Source organism: Rhyacophila brunnea, unplaced genomic scaffold, assembly GCF_057557595.1.
Source record: "Rhyacophila brunnea isolate RB1 unplaced genomic scaffold, BYU_Rbru_1.0 scaffold_20, whole genome shotgun sequence".
NCBI lineage: Eukaryota > Metazoa > Arthropoda > Insecta > Trichoptera > Rhyacophilidae > Rhyacophila > Rhyacophila brunnea.
In genome coordinates this window covers 30,750,050-30,760,128 of record NW_028232860.1, presented here as the reverse complement: position 1 = coordinate 30,760,128, position 10,079 = coordinate 30,750,050, and the positions used below count along the sequence as shown (strand labels likewise).

Sequence of the window (10,079 nt, the reverse complement as noted above, 5' to 3'; positions counted from 1 at the left end):
TCATAATATGGGCCTCCACAGAGTAGCGATTTGTATTAATATATTTTTTGTTTTTACGATACATGCATTTTAGCTACTTGCTCAGCCTATTAAAGCCAACCCTAACTGAATATTGAAAAAAATGTGTATTTGCCAGACTCAGAATTTAAACCTGGGACCTACGACATTATAAGCCGATACGTAAGCCGCTACGTAGCGTATTTATGATTACGTGCAATTAATTCCATCAAATTTATTCACGACACTGGGTACTTGCGTTGGAAGTCCATCACGTACAGAATAAATATTAAATGAATTCACAATGACGTTGTACCTAGTAATTTTAACAAATACTCATGTTTAAATACTATTTTAAGGTCAATATTAATAAATAATGGTTTCATCTACGTATGCCATTAAAGATAATGTTTACCATCTCTGCCATTCTCCATTTAATCCGTAGTTATTTTATTCTATATTACGTTAATTCTGTTTACTATTATTAATTACTTAATTTGTAATTAAAACCCTCTACAATGTTGATACGGGAAGGAAGGTCAACCATATGTCAACAACTTGGGATATGCTAATGATGCAAAAATAATTGCTGATAAAATTAATAATAATTCATTAAGGAAGGAACCCTGGACTTCTCTCGGGATGGGTTAGCGGGTAACAATGAGAGAAATATAAAATAGCTGAGTATGACCAACATACTGGAATAAAAGAGGTCAGGAAAGAGATTGTTAAAGAATGGTTATGCAATCCACCATAGACCTAAACGATGCGTATCGCTAAGTTAATTAAGTATCTAAGTAAAATGACTTAAACAAGAATGTAGAGAAAATGACAAAGAGTCCTGGTTCATGAACATGCATTACTAGACTGGAATTTTAAGAGTGGATAGATTATTTTTTAAAGCACAGGATACACCTCTACGTTAAAATATTTATCAGTATTAAAACTAACAGCATTTATGGCAGTTATAGCAGAAGAATACAACGTGTTTAGCCTGAATATTGAATACGTACAATTTTTTCACACTCAATATCCAGATCCTATTAATAGCACTCTCGATAGGGTAATCCAACAATTTTGTATTCTTTGGAGGCTACATTGTTGGCGAAGTACAAATAAAAAAACAAGATTGCTAATCCAATAGTGTCAACACTACTAAAGAAAAAGTAACATAAATTTTATTGGTTTCGTATAAATAATTATAGCGATTATTAAATAATCGATAAGAAACAACTGATGCACTTTTTTGAGGCTTGTATTTATTAATTACTATTATCATCATAACGTACCCGTATTTAACCATAATTTGTCTTAGCAGATACAGTAGTATAAAAAAAATATTTTTTATCGATTTTTTTCTAAAATTATGATTCTACAAAAGAAGTTGTTAGGCACATTGGTAGGTCACTTTTAAAGATGTTATTCAAGAGGATAACAGAAATAAAAATTCTACAAGATTCAAGCATCAGAAGAAAACTTTAATGGTGCTATTTATAGTGGTGGGTGTTTGGGTCAATTATGGTACCTCCCACAATCAACATTTGTGCGTCAGGCACGCTATTGATAAGGCAGTCATTGTTCAACTTTATTGGCATAAAAACCTGTTTACCTGCAGCCCGTCGAAACGTTATTAACGGCATTAATTTTGAGCGTCAATTAGCGTGACACGGGGTGACTTATCCAGAAGTTGTCATTTAACCTTTGATATATTAATATTTTGTAGTTGTGATCCTTATCGTCACAACTACAAAATAAAAGGAGACGGGAGTCTCCGGCTAGATAGGAGTAGAGTATAAAAGAACAGAGCATGAGACAAAGGCAAGGCCATGAGTTGCGTGCATCCTTTTCAAGCTGAACAAAATTACTTCCGTAACCTCGCAACTGACAACTGTAAAAAAAATTGAATTAGAAATACAAAAAGGAATTGCACGGCTGAAGGCACGTGCAATCTATGATTAAAAGATGTAGTTATTAAAGTCCTGGACGCCACACGGTCTTGATACCGTGAAAGATTATAATTATATTACAGTGTGGAAGAAAGGGGAAATAATAAATGAAAGAGCAATTTATGTACTTGACCGAACTATATTATAGCGAAAACAAGAATATTACATTAAAGGGTTATAAAGGGAATACTATAATAACGGCTAGCAGCTAAGTTTTAAAAGAAACATTGGAAGATAAGTGAATCAAATAATAATAGTTTTACAATACCAAACTTGGAACGAACACAGAGGCCTCAAGCACTGCGGCTGCAATCGTGCTGCTTTAAGTGACGTCCATTATAAATGTTGGTAAAACCAAAGCAGAGCACGACTATCCTGTATGACAGACCGAATCAAAAAGCCCTGTTGCTACTTTCACACCTCGCGACGTCCGCTGCGGCCGGAAATTCTAACAGCGACATCTGTGGAATCGCGGACGCTCCATGACTTGACCATAAATATTCGACGGGGTTGCCAGAGTATGAATGTTGGTTATGGTCATTTTGAACATAACAATATCCCCGTCCTTGGAAAAGAGAAGGTCCAGCCATGATGCGAGCTTCGTCTTGAGGCGTCCCGGATGTCTTCAAAGTAGGAGTGAACTTCCCGGGGCTCGTGCACAAAGGGCAGCAGACGGGAGGAGATGTGAAAGCAACATAATTTTCAATCATCAGATTCATCGGACGGTATCCTGGTGGTAGCTTTCCGGATTTGGGTGACCCTTCCAGGAGGCATACGATGTGGGCTGGTACGTTTCAATAATAATGCTTCGATAGATGTTATGTAAAAAAAAACGACGAGAAATGGGTGTAAAGCTCGCCTCCGATGGTTGACGTCGGAGGGAAGTAATCTTGAAATTGTGTGTGGTGGTCCAACGGGAGGATGTTCTACGGGGTAGTGAAGGTCTAGGAGCCATCGTAGAAGTTTTCCCTACCTAACGAAGTTCCACCACGAAGAATGATTTGAAGTAACTAATTGTTTTTATGAAAAAAAAAAATATGAAACAGAAGCATCTACAAAACAAAACAAAATACATTCATAAACAACCCAGATAAATTGTGAAATTAAGTCAATAAGTTTTAGTAAGTAAGCAATAGTAATAAGACGCTAAGCGTAAAATAAATTGTATATAAAAAATGATTATTTATAATTCAGATTTTAGATTACTGATTTTGACAAAAAGGTATCAAAATCAGCGCAAGTGTAATGATGCAAATAGTTGATGGAAGCAATGCAATACGTCAAGAAGAAAAACCAGTATGGAAATAATAAATGAACTGTCGACTGATCATCGTACAGTATTAAATACAGTATTGCAATAAAAAAAGTCACTCCACAACTTGATCGATTACTGAATTAAAAGAAATATAATGAGTACAGAAAATATGGTAAATAGCTACTTTTGAATTGGCGTGCGTATGAGGCTAACGGTATAATGTATTAACGACAAACGTCAATCCGTATATTTAATAAATTTAGCAAAATTAAACTACAACAAAATAGTACAGACTACCAAATCTGACTAATTCAACAGCGGGTTAACAACCAATCGCAGTACCTTGGATTCCCTGAATGCATAAATAAATAAAAGTAACGTGAGCTGATAATCTAAGCTGTGTACTGAATTACGCAAAGATTTCCTATTAAATACAAAAACAAGGGAACGAAAAAAAACGAGAGAAGCTCCGCGATAACTAAATTTAAATAACTACGTTAAAGGTCTACGATTGCGGTACGAGACTGTCATCAACTTCAACAAACACGGTTCAATCTTCGAGGTTACTCTATCTTAACTAACTTAACCTAAAATATAGTTACCACACCGTGAATGCTAAAATGAACTCGATCCCGCAACACAAGAGACTACCCTCAACCACGACCCGCGTCTCCATCCGGAAGGAAAATCCCCCCACAAAGCTTCCTCAAACTCTAGGCTGGGACCCATCAAAAGGCGCGGACGTGAAAGTGAATAAAGAAATAAAGCAAACGGAAAAGCCACGCGGAAAACAGACACTGCAAAGGCATCAGTAACACGTCGGAAGTTAAATGTAATTAATAAACCAATATAGGTTATAGCGCGTCTCACATTCAAGTGAGGGCTATAAAAAAAACAAATATACTAACATGCAACAGGTTCCGTATGAATAACGGCCAAGAAGAATTTAAGCAAAAGAATGGTTCCTCACAATCCAATTCAGGCAACACTTATTAAAAATTGACCCAAAGTCAGTAAAGTGCGATGGAATTCCGACGTTCAAGGCGGATTCCATAGCTGCAGATGTGACGAAAAGGCAAGCGAACAGCCCTCCTTTCCGTACAGAGTTTGACTGCTAGAAAAAAGACACCTGCCTTGGGAACCGTCTTCCGCACCCAAGGTCTTTAGAGAGAGACGTCACGGGTCCACCTTCAGTTCCCGTGAACGCGCAGAGAAAAGGCTAGCAGTCAAAAAAAAAAAAAAATATTAAAATCTCCAAAATCTTCCATCAATAAAAAACTCCTCCTGAATTGAACTGTGTGAGCTAAATATACCATCTTAGACAATGTAAAGAAAATAAGTTATAAAAATAAAACGTAAGAAAACCACACGCGAAGACAAATATAATAGCAAACCTTATTAGAATTTGATGCAAAATTGGCAAGACGATATAAATTTGTAAAATTGTACTATAGAAATATGAAAGCAAAAATGACTCCTCGAAGCGTATCCAACTGCTCCGCCCAAGAGTGAAACCCGCCTCTCGAAGCGGGAACCCCTAGCATCGATTGGTTAAAATTAAATGCCGCACTTGGGCCAATATCTGCTATAGCGGATAGGGTATACCTCTGCTCCGAGAGACCGCAAAACACGGTATTCACTTGGCTGGTTATGGCAGTTGAAAAGCCACGATCAAAATACGGTCAGCGCACAGTCATCTGAAACCACGATATAAGATTAAAGTACAATGTAGAAAGGTGTAAAATGCCAAAAAATAAGAAAGGAAAAAAAATGCAAAAATTATTCAGATTCAAGAAATAAACACAAGCGGTTTATTATGAGATAAATTAAGCTGTATAGAGGCAAAAAAAAACTAATTAAAATCTGGGGTGTTTATCAACGTTAACAAATAATATATATGACATAAAACAAAGAGGACTAGAGAATATCAAATGCAATTTGTAATGCGAGCATGGTAACTTCAAAAAAAATGAAAAATTACCTTTATAATAATTCTTTTATAATGATATCCATAGTCAATTTGTAAATATTATAATCAAAGTCATATTTGTAAATATTATAATCAAAAAATTTTAATGAAGTCGACTTGATAATTAATCACAGTTAGATGAGAGTAAATATCGTTGAGATATAGATATAGTTGAATTGCAACGCAAGAAGTATTACGAAAACACAATAAAAAAGAAAAAGAAAAACCAATAAACTACGTTAGGATCAAGCAAAGCAATCTATAGGATATTATTTATAAAAATTTAGACAAATATAATAAAAGAATCCAGCGTTAAAGTTGAATATGAGATAGTATGCAAGCAAAAATATATTTATGATTGAGATTGCAAAATTAATGATTTAATAAATTTCAAAAGCAAAACAAATCATAATGATTGTCCAAACCAAAAAATGTTGGAGAAAAATGACATTTAAAGTTCCGAACAGAAATGAGTAAAAAGTTATATGAAAAAAGTATTTAGCGGAACATATTATTAAATTTGAATTATTTAATAATCAACAAGAAACACGCTATTTATTTGTATAAATGCGGATATTTGCAAAACTAATGTTTTAAAGAAAAATCAAAAGACAAAATTTTAGAATGGTTCAGTAACAAGTAAAATTCAAAAAGTTAAATTGAACAGAATTAAATTTAGTGAAAACTGGCATAAATTAAAAGGAAAATTGATTATCACTTCATAACTGAGGGATCGAGAGATCAGAAAGTTAAATAAATTTGAACGTTGACATTTGAAAAAAATGAATCAGGAAAATATTGATTTAATTAAGTAAATCTATTTCATTAATAATAATTTACTATACGCGATGAGTCCTTTAAATTAAATAATTTTGCTTTTCTAATAAACAAAAATCTGCGGAAGTTGATTCAAATTAAAAAAAATAAATTTTGTAATTGAAAAAATGATTTAATTATACAAATATTTTACTCTAGCGGCCAACAAACGAAGCTAGAAACAAAGAACGGTTTGAAACCATGGTCAATCGCAAGAAAGAAACATTTGACAGGCTGTAAAAACTGAATTTAATGCAAATGAATTGATTAAGAAATAAGATTTTAGGTTATAAAGATAAAGAAACGTTGACCTGTTTTGGGAATTCCATGTATGTAATAGCTAGGGAATGTTTTAATTCCATTGGTAATAATTTTGTTTTCATCCATATCATTATTGATCGATATTATACCAAGTTCTGTCATCGATAATAGGTAACCAAAAATTTCTGAAATCTCAAAAAAACAAAATTATGATATGTGCAAACAAATTATAAAGAATTTGGGGCAAACTGAAAATGGTAGCACTAAAGATATGTCACCACATATGTTGAAACATGAAATATAATATTAAATTTAGTGTGGGTAGGAATCCACAAAATGTCACAATGCAATGATCAGCCAGAAAAAGACTATAAGAAACAAATGAAACTGAACCAAACTTTGAATTTAAATAAAACAAAACACATTAAATAAACGAACCATATTAAATGATTCACCAAACTTACAATGTTAATCTGACAGCAAAAATATAAATTAAATATCGACCGACACCAATCTGACGTTTCGATTTACGAAATGAATCATACGAATAAAAATGTTGCCAGTCAACGAAATCACGGAACAAATAGCTTGAAAATGATAATTGTTTTTTCTCTACAACCGAAGTATGAAACATTGTAACAAAACGAAGGTGAGAAAAAAAAACAATTCAGAAGCGCGCCAATGATATATTAATATTTTGTAGTTGTGATCCTTATCGTCACAACTACAAAATAAAAGGAGACGGGAGTCTCCGGCTAGATAGGAGTAGAGTATAAAAGAACAGAGCATGAGACAAAGGCAAGGCCATGAGTTGCGTGCATCCTTTTCAAGCTGAACAAAATTACTTCCGTAACCTCGCAACTGACAACTGTAAAAAAAATTGAATTAGAAATACAAAAAGGAATTGCACGGCTGAAGGCACGTGCAATCTATGATTAAAAGATGTAGTTATTAAAGTCCTGGACGCCACACGGTCTTGATACCGTGAAAGATTATAATTATATTACAGTGTGGAAGAAAGGGGAAATAATAAATGAAAGAGCAATTTATGTACTTGACCGAACTATATTATAGCGAAAACAAGAATATTACATTAAAGGGTTATAAAGGGAATACTATAATAACGGCTAGCAGCTAAGTTTTAAAAGAAACATTGGAAGATAAGTGAATCAAATAATAATAGTTTTACAATACCAAACTTGGAACGAACACAGAGGCCTCAAGCACTGCGGCTGCAATCGTGCTGCTTTAAGTGACGTCCATTATAAATGTTGGTAAAACCAAAGCAGAGCACGACTATCCTGTATGACAGACCGAATCAAAAAGCCCTGTTGCTACTTTCACACCTCGCGACGTCCGCTGCGGCCGGAAATTCTAACAGCGACATCTGTGGAATCGCGGACGCTCCATGACTTGACCATAAATATTCGACGGGGTTGCCAGAGTATGAATGTTGGTTATGATCATTTTGAACATAACACCTTTGTTGCGCAAAATCTGCTATGGTTTGAGCAAATTAGCGAGTACATGAATCCGGTACCAGCTCTAGCAATAAAACCGACCAACATCAAGGTTAGTGCCTGGGCTGAATTCCATACAAATCGCCCACCCGCAGCATCTAGAATCGAACCCCAAATACAGACCACATAAAAAGTGTCCCGAGTAGGTTTAATACAATTATTATTTTAACATTAATCTAACTTATTCTTAGATCGTAATTGTGAGTTTTTATATACTCAATTAGCTTCAATCAGCAATGAGATAAGCTAAATTTTTAGGATGTTATACGATTTTATACGATTGTTTGTTACCTTTTTTAAAACTATTGCTGTAACGATATTTTAAAACTAACACCTACAATATGATATTAAAACACAATACAAAAGATATACTCCAATCGTTTATGTTGAATATTTTCATTTTATTAAAGGAGAGAGAGAGAGAGATAGAGAGGTTAGATTTATAATGGATATTATAAGAATAGAAAATAATATGTTATTTTGTTGTTATCCAATACACAATAATAGTGATATATCAATGTCAAAAGTAAAGAAATTTTAACGTTTAAAAACAGCAAACAAAGTAATATATATATCTACAACAAAAACCATTATCGAATAATAATATAATATTCTATTCTGAGATATCAATAAATGTATTATTTAAAAAATCAATAATTATTTTGTGCTTATAAGAGATACGTTATGGTATTATCCTGGAATTATAATTTTCTAAGTGGGTTGAAGCTTCAATCATTTTTTGAACAAAAAAATATTTTACTTACCTATATTTATTTATACAAAGAAAATCTATCAATTTACGTAGCTTAGAATTAAAATTAAAAATAAATAGTAATATTGTCTGTCCTCTAGGTTTCGAGACATATCCTGGGGACCGTCAGTTTGACTGATAAAACAGATGAGTACCGTTTAACTGAGTATCTGAGATAGCGAATAATCATAGAAATCCAAAGAGATACTTAATGCAGTCGCGGTTTTAGACACTCTTAATGTATCCAGGGGACTGGAGGAGGTATTTTATATACTTGGGGAATATCAATAGTTTTATAATTTTACAACTTGGAAATGTCTTTATAAAGCAGTAGATATTATATCGAGCATAATAATTATATTAATGGTAATAAACAAGAAATAAAAATATATTTCTAATTATATAAAAGATTATCAATTAATAAATAAATAATATGTTATTCATATGACTGGACTGCATTACAATGGTTTTAAAAATAAGCTTTAAGTTTATAAGACAATGATTATTATCCTGCATAGAATATAAACCACAGAACAGATAATAAATAGAATATCGATAAGCTCTATTCAAAACGCCGCATATTGATGCAGGGTTTTGAATGTGTGAGTGTCCTTCGAAAATGAAGCACGCATTATGCACGTGCAATAGTGTGTATAATACACCAACATTAAATGAGCGTAAATTCAAAAACCGAGAGCAGTTTTCAGTATTCGACGTAAAACGTATTTTTGACACGTGTGTAAGTTTAACCCGGAATCTTCCTTACTCGAGTCGGTTACCTGCTATCGCCTTACCCGTTATGTATCTCAGTTCCTATTATGTCTGAGTTTCCTGATATAAACCTTCAATAGATAGGTTATTAAAAATTACTTCAATTGATTTTGATGAGAATTAAATTATAAATACAAACTTACTAAACAATAATAATATTGCATTTTATTATCAATTTAATTAAATGCAATATTTCATAACAATAAATAATATAATTGAACATGCCAGGTTTGATAATAGTATTTGAACTAAAATACATCGCGAATTAAAAACAAAATTTATGTTAATTAACATTATTACTAATTATAAGTATAGATATTATGTCGATATGTAGACATATAGCGGATCGATAATATACAATGATTTTCTGTTGTTTGTATTGAGTTAATGACTGTACAAATCGATATTAAAACGAATGTATTAATAAATTATTCAAAATTTTAACGTATTCGTATGTCAAATGTATTTAGTTTGGATTTTACTAGTAGAGACACCCTTTTAGTTTTTTGACAACTATTTAATATTCACGCCACGTATTTACATTATATATTTTCATAAAATAGAAAAACTGAGAAGTAAGAGATAAGGAAAACAAAAAATCAACCAAATATACGTTAAGTGCACCACTACACATTAACTAGCATAAGTTTGAGAGGAGACGTCTTGGGTTTTGTCAAATGTAAATATTTTTGTCATACAAAGACAACTTGAACACTCAACCGGTCCATAAAATAGGCAATTCACCATTCACTGTATGTAGATTTTATGAATGAGCTATTCGCGGTTTTGGAAA

General features: G+C 32.8%; 1 long non-coding RNA gene across 2 annotated transcripts; it reads right to left on the bottom strand.

Annotated features, from left to right (window-relative positions):
* Positions 1–2,065: 2,065 nt before the first annotated feature.
* On the bottom strand, positions 2,066–6,793 carry LOC147071518 (uncharacterized). 2 transcript variants are annotated; one of them, XR_015070798.1, is made up of 3 exons: positions 6,709–6,793; positions 6,295–6,429; positions 2,066–2,953 (listed from the first exon to the last, which is right to left on the bottom strand). It is a non-coding gene; the product is annotated as an uncharacterized LOC147071518 (long non-coding RNA). The 2 variants fall into 2 exon arrangements; XR_015070799.1 differs by having other exon boundaries at positions 2,066–2,995; positions 6,709–6,789.
* Between the last annotated feature and the right edge of the window lie 3,286 nt (positions 6,794–10,079).